We start from the raw sequence: 11,845 nt of genomic DNA on the forward strand, positions 1-11,845 counted from the left end.
CCCACTCCCAGGGCACAGCTATCAGGCACTGCTCCAGGTGCTATGGCCCAGAGCCAGGCCAGTCCCAGCTCAGCCCTGGCTCTGGTGAGGAAAAGTCCCCTTAGTGCCCCACAGCCCCAGGCAGGTAGGAAGCAGGACCCACCATGCCCAGGCCCCTAAGCACCCACGGCCACACTGCTGTGGCTGGTCCTGCTGGCTGGTCCTCCAGGGGCCTGGCACACGCAGGCCTCGGTCACCTTGGAGGCTGCCCTACACGGGGTGTTCAGACCTCAGAGGCAAACCTCAAAGAATACGCACAGGTGGAGATCTGAGCAACGGAGCACACGAACAAAGAAAATCATAGTGAAGCAAAACCAGGACGCCTCCGCGAGCAAGACCCCAGGACAGGAGGCTGTACGGAGCAGGACCTCAGGAAGGGCCAGTTATTAGAATCACTAGATACGGAGTACACCATGTGTGGTTAACTTCTTAATTAAAGTGTTCGCGTGGGACTAGGAAACAAGAAGATGACTTTAAATGATCCAGTAGATTTGGAAAGAACTTCTGGACAATGAGATGCCTGGTGTTGGAATCGAGACCCATGGGACAGACAGCACAGGGGACACAGCTGTAGGGAGAGTCCCTGAGGTGGAAGAAAAGTCAAAGACGACATACAGGGAGGGGAAGAGGCAGTGACTGGGCATTTGCAACAGTGATGGAAGGCCGGACTCACATACTCTGAACCCCACCAACCCCCAAGCAGGAGGAGGAACCCGTCAGCTCCAGTGGGCGGCTGCCTCAGCCTAGGGGCTGCGATACAGCCTAGTGTCTCCAGTCCTGACGCTGAGGGCTCAGGTCAGGTCTCAGGAGGGCGGGGCCTCGCTCCTGGGCATGCAGCCGGCCCCCTTCTCCCTGTGCCGACATGCTTGTCCCTATGTGTGTGTGTCCTGACCTTCGCTTCTTATCCGACCATAGTCAGCCTGGATTAGGACCCACCCTAGTGACCTCATTTTACCTTACTCACCTCTTTAAGGCCCTGTCTCCACATACAGTCACGTTCGGAGGTCCCAGGGGTTAGGAATTCAACATGAATTTGGGAGCACAATTCCACTCATAACACTAAATAAAAATAAAATGCATGTCCTGACATTTTGAGATGAACCTGCCAACTCCTGTGGCAGAGGATTTAGAAAATTCAGACAGAAGGGCAGGTGGCAGGCTTAGCCTCGGTGCAGTCAGGGCCCAGTTGGCTCAGGTCACAATGGCAGGTCAACCTGTGCTGCCACCTCCCTACAGACAGTCCCTGCTCGGCAGTGACCAAAGAGCGGAGCTCGGGCGCCCCCTGGTGGCTGTCCTGCGCCATCGCATATGCTCCAGACCGGGTGGGTTTCTGAGCCCTGGGTGGAAGAGAGGTCACAGGGACAGTGCCTCCAGTCACCCGGACAACCTTGTCCACCCACCGCCCACACCCCATAAAGCCATCTACAGGAACCAGGACACAATGAGGAGCCAGAGGGAAACAGAGAAGACCAAACTCGCAGGCGACCTGGACAGTCATGGCGTGGAGCCTGCCCACAACAGGAGCACCGTCTCCGGAGGCTTCTCAGAGACAGACCGGACCCTGGACACGCATGGGGCAGTCACGTGACGGAGGGCAGAGAGCACCTGCGCACTTATATGGTCACAGGTCTGCCTTGTGATGGGGACCCAACTCAGGAGCTACCTTGGCCAGAAGTGGGACAGCTGAGTGGAAAACAGTCAAGTTGAATAATAATCCCAAGTACAAAACAAAGGTCCACGAGTCCGTGCTGATCGAAGTAAATCACTGAATAAAAATACAAATGGGGAGAAAAGACTAGTCTCCCAATCTCCCTGCAGAAGAAGCCACATAATTGATATAGGAGCTCCGCCCACTGGGAGGAGCCCATCCCTTAGGCGCCCACTACTTCTAGAGGTCACTGTGGAAAGGGGGAAAGAGTCAGCTTCCAGTGGAGAACCTGACAGCAGACTTCAGCCAGGTGATCAAGGTCAACATCACAGTGACCCGCCAGGTGGATACCATGTCCACACTATCCACATGCAACCCCAGCGTCATCATGAGAAAACATCAGACAAGGCCCATGGTGGGGGGTCGTCCTGCCCAGTGCTCAAAACTGTCCAGGCCGCCAAACACAAGGACAGTCTCAGAAACTGCACACCCAGAGGAGCCCAAATGACAACTAGATGTCACATGGGGTCTTCGAAGTGGTCTTGGAACAAGAAAATAATTACACTGGCTGCAAAGTAAGGAAATCTGAATAAAGTATAGATCTTAGTTAATAACGTATCAGGACAAATGTCATGAGGTAAGATGTTAATCTACGGGAACTAGGCATGGAACTCTGTACTGTCTTCCCAATTTGTCTGGGACTATAAAGCTATTCTACGTAAGGCATTTACCAAAAGTTTTAATAACCTACAAATAATAAAACCATGCTTTCCTCTCCAGCCCTGTTGCCCACTGTGACTGCCATGGGGCCTTCCCTTGGTTCACATTTTCTTGGTGTGTATTTCCCTGTCCTTGTATTTTCCAACTTCTCTGTTTTTTGTTTTGTTTTGAGTTAACTATAAAGTTAGTCTTGATTTTTTATTTCATTATAAGAATGTCCACTTTTTAATTGAGTAGTTTAAGCCATTAATACTTATTGTAATTACTAATGTATTATGTCTTACTTCTACCATCATGTTTCATTTTTTCCATTTATGGTATTTCTTTTTATTTCTTTCTTTCTGGCTTCTTGCTTTCCATTGAGCAGATTTCATTATCTTTTGCTGGTTTAAAAAGTTATACTTAACGTGATTGTTTTTAAAGCTCCTTGTAATCGCCTCTCTTCATTTATAGAATTTGCTAACCCTCACAGGCTCTCAGCAAGGCATATCGGGCAGCACAATCGATGTGCCTTGATAATTCCACCCTTATCCCTGAGAGTGTTGTTATTTTTGAGAATTTTAGTGCCAGGTAATTACACACATATTTTCCTTCAGCATTTTGATGTTCTTATGTTTTTTTCAGCAACAGCTTTACTCTCCTTACTTCTGGAATTCTTCCTGCGGCAAGGACTTCTCCTGACAGGTGGGCAGCCTGGGTCTCTGTCCAGCAATGGTTCTGAGGCCTCTTTTGCCTAAAAAATGTTTTCATTACACACTCACATTTGAATGACAGCTTCCCGGATGTAAGGTCAAAAGTGCAAAGCTCTTCTGTGATGCTTTACAGTCGTCGTCTGTCATCTCCCTGCGTCCAGTCATTGGGACGGTCTCGTATCAAGATGACTCTTACTCCTTTTTTGGGCGACCTGCTCTTCTGCTGAGACTTTTCCAGCTGTCGCTCTTTTTTTCTGATATTCTTACAGGTTGCATAATTGTGACAGGGTATGGGTTTTCCTCACTGTATATCCTTTGGAATTCTATGCAGTCTTTCATCTTTGGGGCCTGTCAGCTCTGCCGGCAGGTGCACCTGTGGGGCCCGGCGGTATCCGTCCCTAAGGCAGAGCTGAGGCTTGGGCGCCTCCTTGTGGCCATCTTCCACCAGTGCAAGTCCCGGCAGCGGTGCCCTAGCCAGGTGGGGCTCTCAGGGAGGTGAGCTTTGTGGGCAGGCCCACCTGCCAGAATAAATGTCCCCTCTTCTCCTTCCACCCAACCCTGCTCGTGGTCAAGTCCCAGTGTCATGTCACTTGGTGGGGAGGCCCACCCTGACAGCCCCACCCACCCTGCTGTCCCCTGCACCTGTATGACACCTATATTCACACAGGCAGAGCGTCTCCTCCTGGGAAATGCAAGCCAGCACAGCGTCAGCACCCGGAGACAGCTGGGGTGGGGGCCCTTAGGTGCGTCCCACACAGGATTGGGCACGTACACGCCCGTGAGTAACTTACCAGCACAGATCTTGTGCAGCCTCTGCTGTCATCTGTCACTCCCCACAGTGTTGTGTGTCCCTGCACAGCACAGCCCACCTCCCATGTCCGTGACCCCTGGGTGAGGCAGCCTTTCTGCGGTAGCCTGCGCGCAGCCTCGAAATTGTCCGTGACTTGTCACCACCGTGTGAGTACCATTTCCAATGCTCTCCACTTCCAGCCTACGTCACATAAACTACGTTCTCTTCCAAAACCCCATGAACATAAGAATTCTGACAAGAGTAAACGCTTGTCTGTCCTTCCACACAGCGGGCCCTGTCCTCAGTGTCACAAAGGGCTCCCCATTTAACCTCCACAGCACCCAGCTTAAGGATGGGGACACAGAGGCACAGAGATGAGGAGATGCCCCCGGGTCGCACTAAACTGACAAGGGCCGGTGGGAAGGAGGATGTGGTACAGGGAAGTGTGGAGTCTGCCTGCGGGGACATGGGGAGTGAGTCAAAGGCTGAAACCGAAGCCAGCAGCAGAGGACACACAGCGAGCCCGTTGTCACCACAGCGCCCGGGCAGCAGTGGGTTCTGTGGGCTGAGAGCAGAGGGCTGGCCGGCCGGGATGGCAGAGCAGGCACTGGACCCCAGCAGGGATGGCACGTCCCAGGGTAAGCACAAGCTCAACTTGACCAGAAACTCGGAAACTTCTGGGAGCTGCTTTGGAACTTGGGGAAGGAGGTCACCCTTCCATACTTTTGGCCGGAATTGTCACTCTGCTAATGTCACCCTGCCCAGCAGAGTTGGGCTCGAGCACTTGCATTTCAGGCCGCTTAGTCTAGGCAGCGAGGCAGCTGCACACGGCCAATCACAGTGACTGCCACAGAGCGTCACTGCAGACAGAGGCGTGGAGTGACGTGGGGACTGAGGGAGCTTCTGCCCACAACCCCTTCGGGTCTGGTTGGACACGTCAGTGACGCGGGACCAGAGTGAAGCCGAGAGGAGCAGTGCAGGGCCGGTGGGCCGCTCGAGGGTGTGCCGTCCTCCGTGTGTGGCCCAGATGGCTCTCAAACCCGTGCCAAACGTCCCAGCAGGAAGGGGGTCGGGGGTCTTCATCCAGCAACAGAGCCTCCAGCTAATGGAGGAGAGGGGCACTGGTGGCTCTGGAGAGAAGCTCTGAGAATGTTCTTCCGCTGCAGGCCACATGGACCCTGGAGAGGGCTCAGGGGCTAGGGACACAGTGACAATGCAAACACGTGACATGCACTAATAAATTGACACAGACAATTCACAGTGAAAGAACAACTGAATTTTGCGTTTTTAAAGTAAACCAAAAACCTAAACTATAGCTAGCTGAGGTGGGATAGGGTTCAACTGGCATTAAAGTGGCCAAAACCCCTGATGACCAGCAAGGAGGACAAGTGTGACCTTTTTAGGAAAACTAGTAGTTACGTGTTCAAGTGTAAGCTCAATGGAGCATGGTCCACCCACAAATGGGACGTCACTCAGCCTTAAAGAGGATGGACACTCTGATACCTGCTAAGACATGCATGGACCTGAGGACACTATATTAAGTGAAATAAGGCAGACACACAGGGACAAACCCCATGTGATCCACTCATACGAGGTCCCTGGAGGAGTCAGGTCCAGAGACAGGAAGTATATGGTGGTGCTGGGATTGGGTGAGGCGGGATGGGGACACAGTGTTAATGGGGACAGAGGTTCAGATTGGGACAATGAGAAAGTTCTGGAGACGGATGGTGGGGATGGTCACACAACAGTGAATGTGCTTAATGCCACTGAGCTGTGCATTTAAAATCGGTTAAAATGGTAATTTTCGTGTTATGTGTATTTTACCACAATGAAAAATTCAGTGGGGCCGGCCCGGTGGTTCAGGTGGTTAGAGCTCTGTGCTCCTGACTCCGAAGGCTGCCGGTTCGATTCCAACATGGGCCAGTGGGCTCTCAACCACAAGGTTGCCGGTTCGACTCCCACAAGGGATGGTGGGCTGCACCCCCTGCAACTAACAACGGCAACTGGACCTGGAGCTGGGCTGTGCCCTCCACAACTAAGATTGAAAGGACAACAACTGACTTGGAAAAAAGCCTGGAAGTGCACACTGTTCCCCAATAAAGTCCTGTTCCTTTTCCCCAATAAAATCTTTAAAAAAAAAAAAAAAAATCAGTGAATATATGCCGCCCTCAAAAAAATTCAGAGGTAAATTTTTAACTCTATTTTCCAAACCAGCAGAGGATAAAAAGTATGAAAAACGTGACAGATCCAATGGACTGGGGGGGGGGGGGGGAATAAGAACACACACACGCTCACACATTCACACACGTACATGCACACGCACACTGAGTGGTGGAAAGAATACATCAGAATTCAGTTAATGTGCCTTGAGCTTGCCGTTTCAGAGACTCCCACATAGGACTTAAATAATAAAGTCCACCCTTGAACCCAAACCAGTCGGAGTGTCTTGTCCAGCAGCTGCTGTTATAAGACATGACAGACAGGTGGCTTGAACAGCAGACACTGCCCTCTACAGTCCTGGAGGCTGGAGGCTGGGGTCTGGTGTCAGCACACCAGGTCCCTAAGCAGGGAAGGTGAGCTCTGGTCCCTTCCTCTTCTTACAAGGGCACCAACCCCAGCACTGGGCCACATTCACGACTGTCTAATTGCATGACATCCCAAACACCCCTTCCTAATAGCATCTCACTGGAGGTCACACCTTCAACATATGGGTTTGGGGGCACACAATTCAGTCCAGAGCAGAGACTTTGAGAATAAAGGTGGGGAATATATCATGAAAACACAAAGCAAAGAGAAGCTCGCAGAACAATTCTATCAGGAGGAAAGCACATATAGTGATGAGAGACACTCAGAGTGACAAAGGTGCCGTGACCACTGAGCCCCCACCTAAACTTAGTGCAAAAGTGACAGAAGTGAAGGACAGACACAGTCACATGTGGGGTTCCAAGCAAACAACTTGGCCCAGAACCGAGAGCTCACTCAGACAACAGAAGCAGTGACTCACCTCCCTCGGTAGGTGACACATGAAGCAGGTGAGGATGGAGTGGATTCCACATGGGCCGCTGGGTTGAGGGGAGGCACGGGGATGGTCCCAAGGAAATCCAGGCCTTGTCACCATGAAGGCGCGGCCACTGTGTGGCCATGGCAATGCCCAGCGGGCATCCTCCTCACCTGTCTTGGCCTCTGTCTGGCAGCCAGGTCACTTCCTCCTGCCTCCTGCCTGACACCTCCACCTGTGTCAGGACTGGGTCACAGACGCCCGATAGCACATCAGACAGTATTTCTGGGGGTGTCTATGAGGGTGTGGGGGAAGGAACTACCATCTGCCTGGGTGGACTGAGTAAAGCAGGTGCCTCCCCAGTGCAGGTGGCCTCACCCAACCTGCTGGAGGCAGGATGGAACCAAAGGCAGAGGACAGAGGGTCCACTCTCCCCTAACTGCCGAGCTGGGACCTGGGTCTTCTCCTGCCCTCAGCGCTCCTGGTTCCAGGGCCTTCAGACCCGCCTGGGATCTGCACCACCGACTCCCCGGGGCCTCCAGCTGCAGATGGCAGCTCATGGGACCACTCGGCCTCCATAATCACGTGAGACACGTGGATACAAAGGGAGCAACTTAGTAGACCCCCACAAGCTCGGGGGGGGGGCACATGACAGGCCTGACAAGCTCAGTGACCGAAGTGACCACACAGGATGGTCTGAACATCAAAATTCCTAACTAAAGGCGGGTAGTGGCAGGTAGTCACGTCCTAGACCTGTAGCTTCCTTGACAAAGGTCACTCTTTACCTGAAGTGAGCCTGTCTGTTGTCTTTTTGCATCTAAGATAACATATCTTTGAAATGTCAGAGGAATCTCCTTCCCCAGACCCCTCAGGGCACAACCTCCCCCCAGAGCCCACACCACAGATTCCCTCACTGTTATTTTGTTGTTCCCATACCATCTCCATGTGCTTAAGTGTTCATTGTTGTCCGTCCTGTACCCACCCATGTAAAGGAGTGTGTGTCTCTGTTTTAGTTTTTATCCAAACAAGGATGGCAAGGGCAGAGATCTCCCCGCTTTGCTTCCTCCCACCCCCTTAACCTACCACCCAAGGATTCCATGTAACCCCCCTTATGTCTCCTCCTTTGACTCTAATGTAAAAAATAAACTGCAAAACTGCCGTTCTCTGGAGCATTTTCTCAATCTGTTGAGATCCTGCTTCCCAGAAATCATCAGTTTGGCTCTATAAATTCATAAAACTCTTCCACAGATTTGGACATTCGTTCATCTACAGCCAACCCCTCGTACTAGATCCTTTTCTGTGTGTAGAAGTTATATTGGGCTTTTATTATTATGAAGCTGTTTTGCTACAGGAAATGTGCCTCGAAGTGGAGGAAGTTAGGGTGCTTGCTATCTTTTCGAGTGACCGAGTGGTATCTGCTGTGTGATGGGACCTACAAGCAGGTGAAGGTGGGCCCCAGGAGGGGGACACAGGACCCCCACTTTTTAGTGGGGGGAGTTGGCCAGGTCTGGCCCTAGGCTGTGGCTTCCAGAACTTCCAAAGGACACAGAGCAGCTTGCGGCTTGCTGCCGGGGTCACTGGGGAGCGGACTGAGTAACCTGGTGACTCAGACCAAGTGGGCTGCCTCAGTGTCGGTGCAGCTGGACATTTCCTTGGGGATGTCAGTGTGCGCTGGTATCATTGAGAATGCCAACAAGGGGACTGACCACATGGTCACAGGCAGTGTGCGAGCTCCTGGCTCGCCACAGTAGAGTCTCCTGGTTAGGTCTGAGGGCTGGTCAGCTGTGCCGTGCACCTACCCACAGCCCATCCCCCTGGGACTTGGCAGAAGAGCCAACACACATGTGTGGTGCCCGTGCTCTGCCACGAGGAACATGGTCCTCTGCCTTTGGCTCCACTGGCACCCAGGGCTCAAACCCCAGACCTGACAAGTCACAGCACCCCATTTCCTGTGGCCAGCCATTTGCACAGAGGTTGCCGTGGAGACCAGATCCGGATGGGGGCCCGAGGGGACTGTACTGGGACCTGTGAGGTCTTCCTGCCAATAAGAGATGAGCAGGAGGAGCTCAGCCCTCCCCGTCCTACATTTGGGTGTGTTCTCCAGACGACGTGAGTGTCATGCTGCTGTGAGCCTTGGCACGACCCAGGGGGACATCACTCACCCTCCAAGCTGGGACATAAAGGTGGACAGAGCCTGGGTCCTGTGTGACGGGGCCACCCTGCGAAGGTGTGCCTCAAACTCTGCCCTCAAGGCCACAGTCTGATCTCCCACCTAGCAGCAAGCTGACTCTAAGCTCTTTGGAGGGGCTGTCAAGCTGGGACTTTTAGAACAGGGTTAATGATGCCTGGTTCCCCAGGTGACAGAGGGGCTCCAGCTGGAGCCAACGGCGAGCAGCAAGGCTGGCTCCAGGACCTCACAGGTGCCTAGGCACCTCAGGTCCCGACGGGGCCAGCACCCCAGGCATCTGGAAATGGGGCTGTCGGCCAGGATGGTCAAGTGGAGAAGGGCGGGTCCCAATCTGAGGTGCTGGCCTAGATCACCGTGTCCCAGTTTTGTCCTCCAACCCTCTTATGTGCCGAGGTCAGGGGAGGACTGTGAGGAGGTGGCATCTGACTTTGTCTGGGAGGAGGATGGCAAGGGCAGAAGGATGGAGGTGGGCCAGCCCCCAAGGGGACCCTGACCCACTCTGCCTCTGCCCTGCTCCTCCCCCACCGCACCCACTGCCCCCCTCCAGGCCAAACCTCCCCGAGGACTGGCCGCACCAGCCCCACTGTCCTGCCCACTCACTCGTGAACTCGCTCCAGTGGGATGTCCACCCCGCAACCTACGGGCACTGCTCTGCCAAGTCGCCAGTGGCCTCCTGCTTGACTGACGGGCATCTCCGTCCACCCCGCACTGGACACCTGCCCCGTCCACCTGGCCGTTCCCCCGGCCCCCACAGCCCCTCTGGCTCTTGCTGTTTCTTTCTCCGTTTGACCCTGAGTCGAGAGAGGCCTCAGCCGTCGTGGGCTGAGGACCTGACCTATCCCAGGTCCTCTTCTACAATGGGCACCAACACCCAAATGCCCAGTTGTCCTGACGTGCAATTCCGATCCCTCCAAAATGCCAGTGTGACCTCCCGCCCCGCGTGCAGTCCTGCGTGTCAGTCAGCGTCCCCGGTGGTCAGGCCTGGGGTACCTCCTCGTGTCCTCCCTGACCTTCCCCCACATCCAGGTGGTCCCTAATCCCATAGCTCCGCACCCTGCTGACTTCCTTGGGCAGTCTCACTGGGGCGCCTGCTTTCCTCACACGGTGGCCTCCTCTGGCATGGATCCGATCACACCATTCCCACTGAGAACAGCTTGGGTGGGGGTCCCTTGCTCTTGGAGCCCACGCCTGCCGTCCCGACATGCCCCTCCAGTCCCCAGGCTGCTCCCCTGTGGGCTCTGACCATCTAAGGCCGCCTCCCACGTGCACAGAGACAAGTCTCTGCCTGGGCTCAGCATCAGCCTCAGAGCCAACACCCATCAGGGCCTGTGCGCTGATGACTGACGTACTGAGAACACAGGGACCCGCTGCAGCTTCTCCGGAATCCGGCCATGACAGCCCACCTCGGGGAGCCAGGGGAGCGCAGGCTGGATCGTGGCCACGCCCCACCCTGTTCCCAAGGCAGACCTAGAGGGCAGACACCTCCTGGCACAACCAACAAAGGCCCCTGACTCCCAGCCATGCACGACCCCAGGCTCATGGAGACAGTGGGGGACCTCGCTCAAAGACACAGGTGGGGAGCCGTGGGCCGTTAAATCAAGTCAGGACAGTGGGGCCAGGGTCCCTTGTGTGAGAGGCCTGGGAGGCTGGGGAGGCCAGGGAGGCAGTGAGCAGCATGGAGGGCCAGCCAGCATAACTGGGGTGTGTCTGGGGGACTGTGAGTCCCAGCAGTCTTCTCTGCCCTGGGAGGAAGCCACACTCGGGGAACCAGCTCCCACCTCTGACACCAAGACATGGGGCCTCATAGCAAAGCTGACCCCACAGCAGTGTTCCCCATCACTGCCTCCCAACTTCCTCTGGGAAGAGGCTCCGAGAGAAAAGCATCAGAACAGGCAGAACCCAAAACAGGGTGTTAGGAGGGCATGGCAGGACAGACCCTCTCTCTGAGCCCACAATTGGGACTGCCCAGAGAGACCAAATGGGGACTGGATAGGCCAGCTCTGGCTCAGGGGTAGGACGGGACCCACTCAGGCCCAGACACCGAGAGGGAGCTAGCTCTGCAGGACTGGCCCTCGGGCCCTCCCGAAACCACACACTCCCTGCCCCACGGGCCTGGGCCCCATGCAGCCCCTCACATGAGGCCTTTTCAGTGTAGCTTCCACTGCCCCTCCTGCTGCTCCATGCCCTCTCCCCTGTCCACCTCGTCCACTTGCCAGCGTGGCTGACTCCTGGTCCCTGCACTCCAAGTAGGGGGTCTACCTGCTCCCCAATGCAGGCTCCCCCAGGGCCCACAGAGGTGCGGGGGGATTGGGAGGGCAGGGCTGGAGGGACAGAGCCAGGGGAGGGGAGGGAGGGTGACATGAGTGGTTGTAGCCGTGCCTGGGCATCCGAAAAGAGTGGTCCCGGAGGCCAGCTGGCTGGAAAGCAGGCAAGCAGACCCCAGGAAGCAGCGAGCTGGGGGATGGGGTTGAAAGGAGAGGTGGGGGCTGCATGGGGGTGGAGCTGCCACCTGCCCACAGGCCCCTGTGACCTTTCAGCCAAGCCCTGAACTGCTGTTAGCCCTCTCCCAAAGGATCCCCCACTGCGCCCCAGCTCCCGCCCTTCTGGGAGCAGTTGGTTAGACACTGGTGTCAGGGACCCAGGCCCTGACATCAGGAAGTGCAGCTGAATGCAGTAAACATGTGTTAGAGCCACAGGGCTCCACAATGCTCTGTGCCACCTGACAGACGTGCAGACATCACCCAGCCACCATCCTCAGCCAGCCATGTCA

The sequence above is a fragment of the Rhinolophus sinicus genome, linkage group LG03, assembly GCF_036562045.2.
Source record: "Rhinolophus sinicus isolate RSC01 linkage group LG03, ASM3656204v1, whole genome shotgun sequence".
NCBI lineage: Eukaryota > Metazoa > Chordata > Mammalia > Chiroptera > Rhinolophidae > Rhinolophus > Rhinolophus sinicus.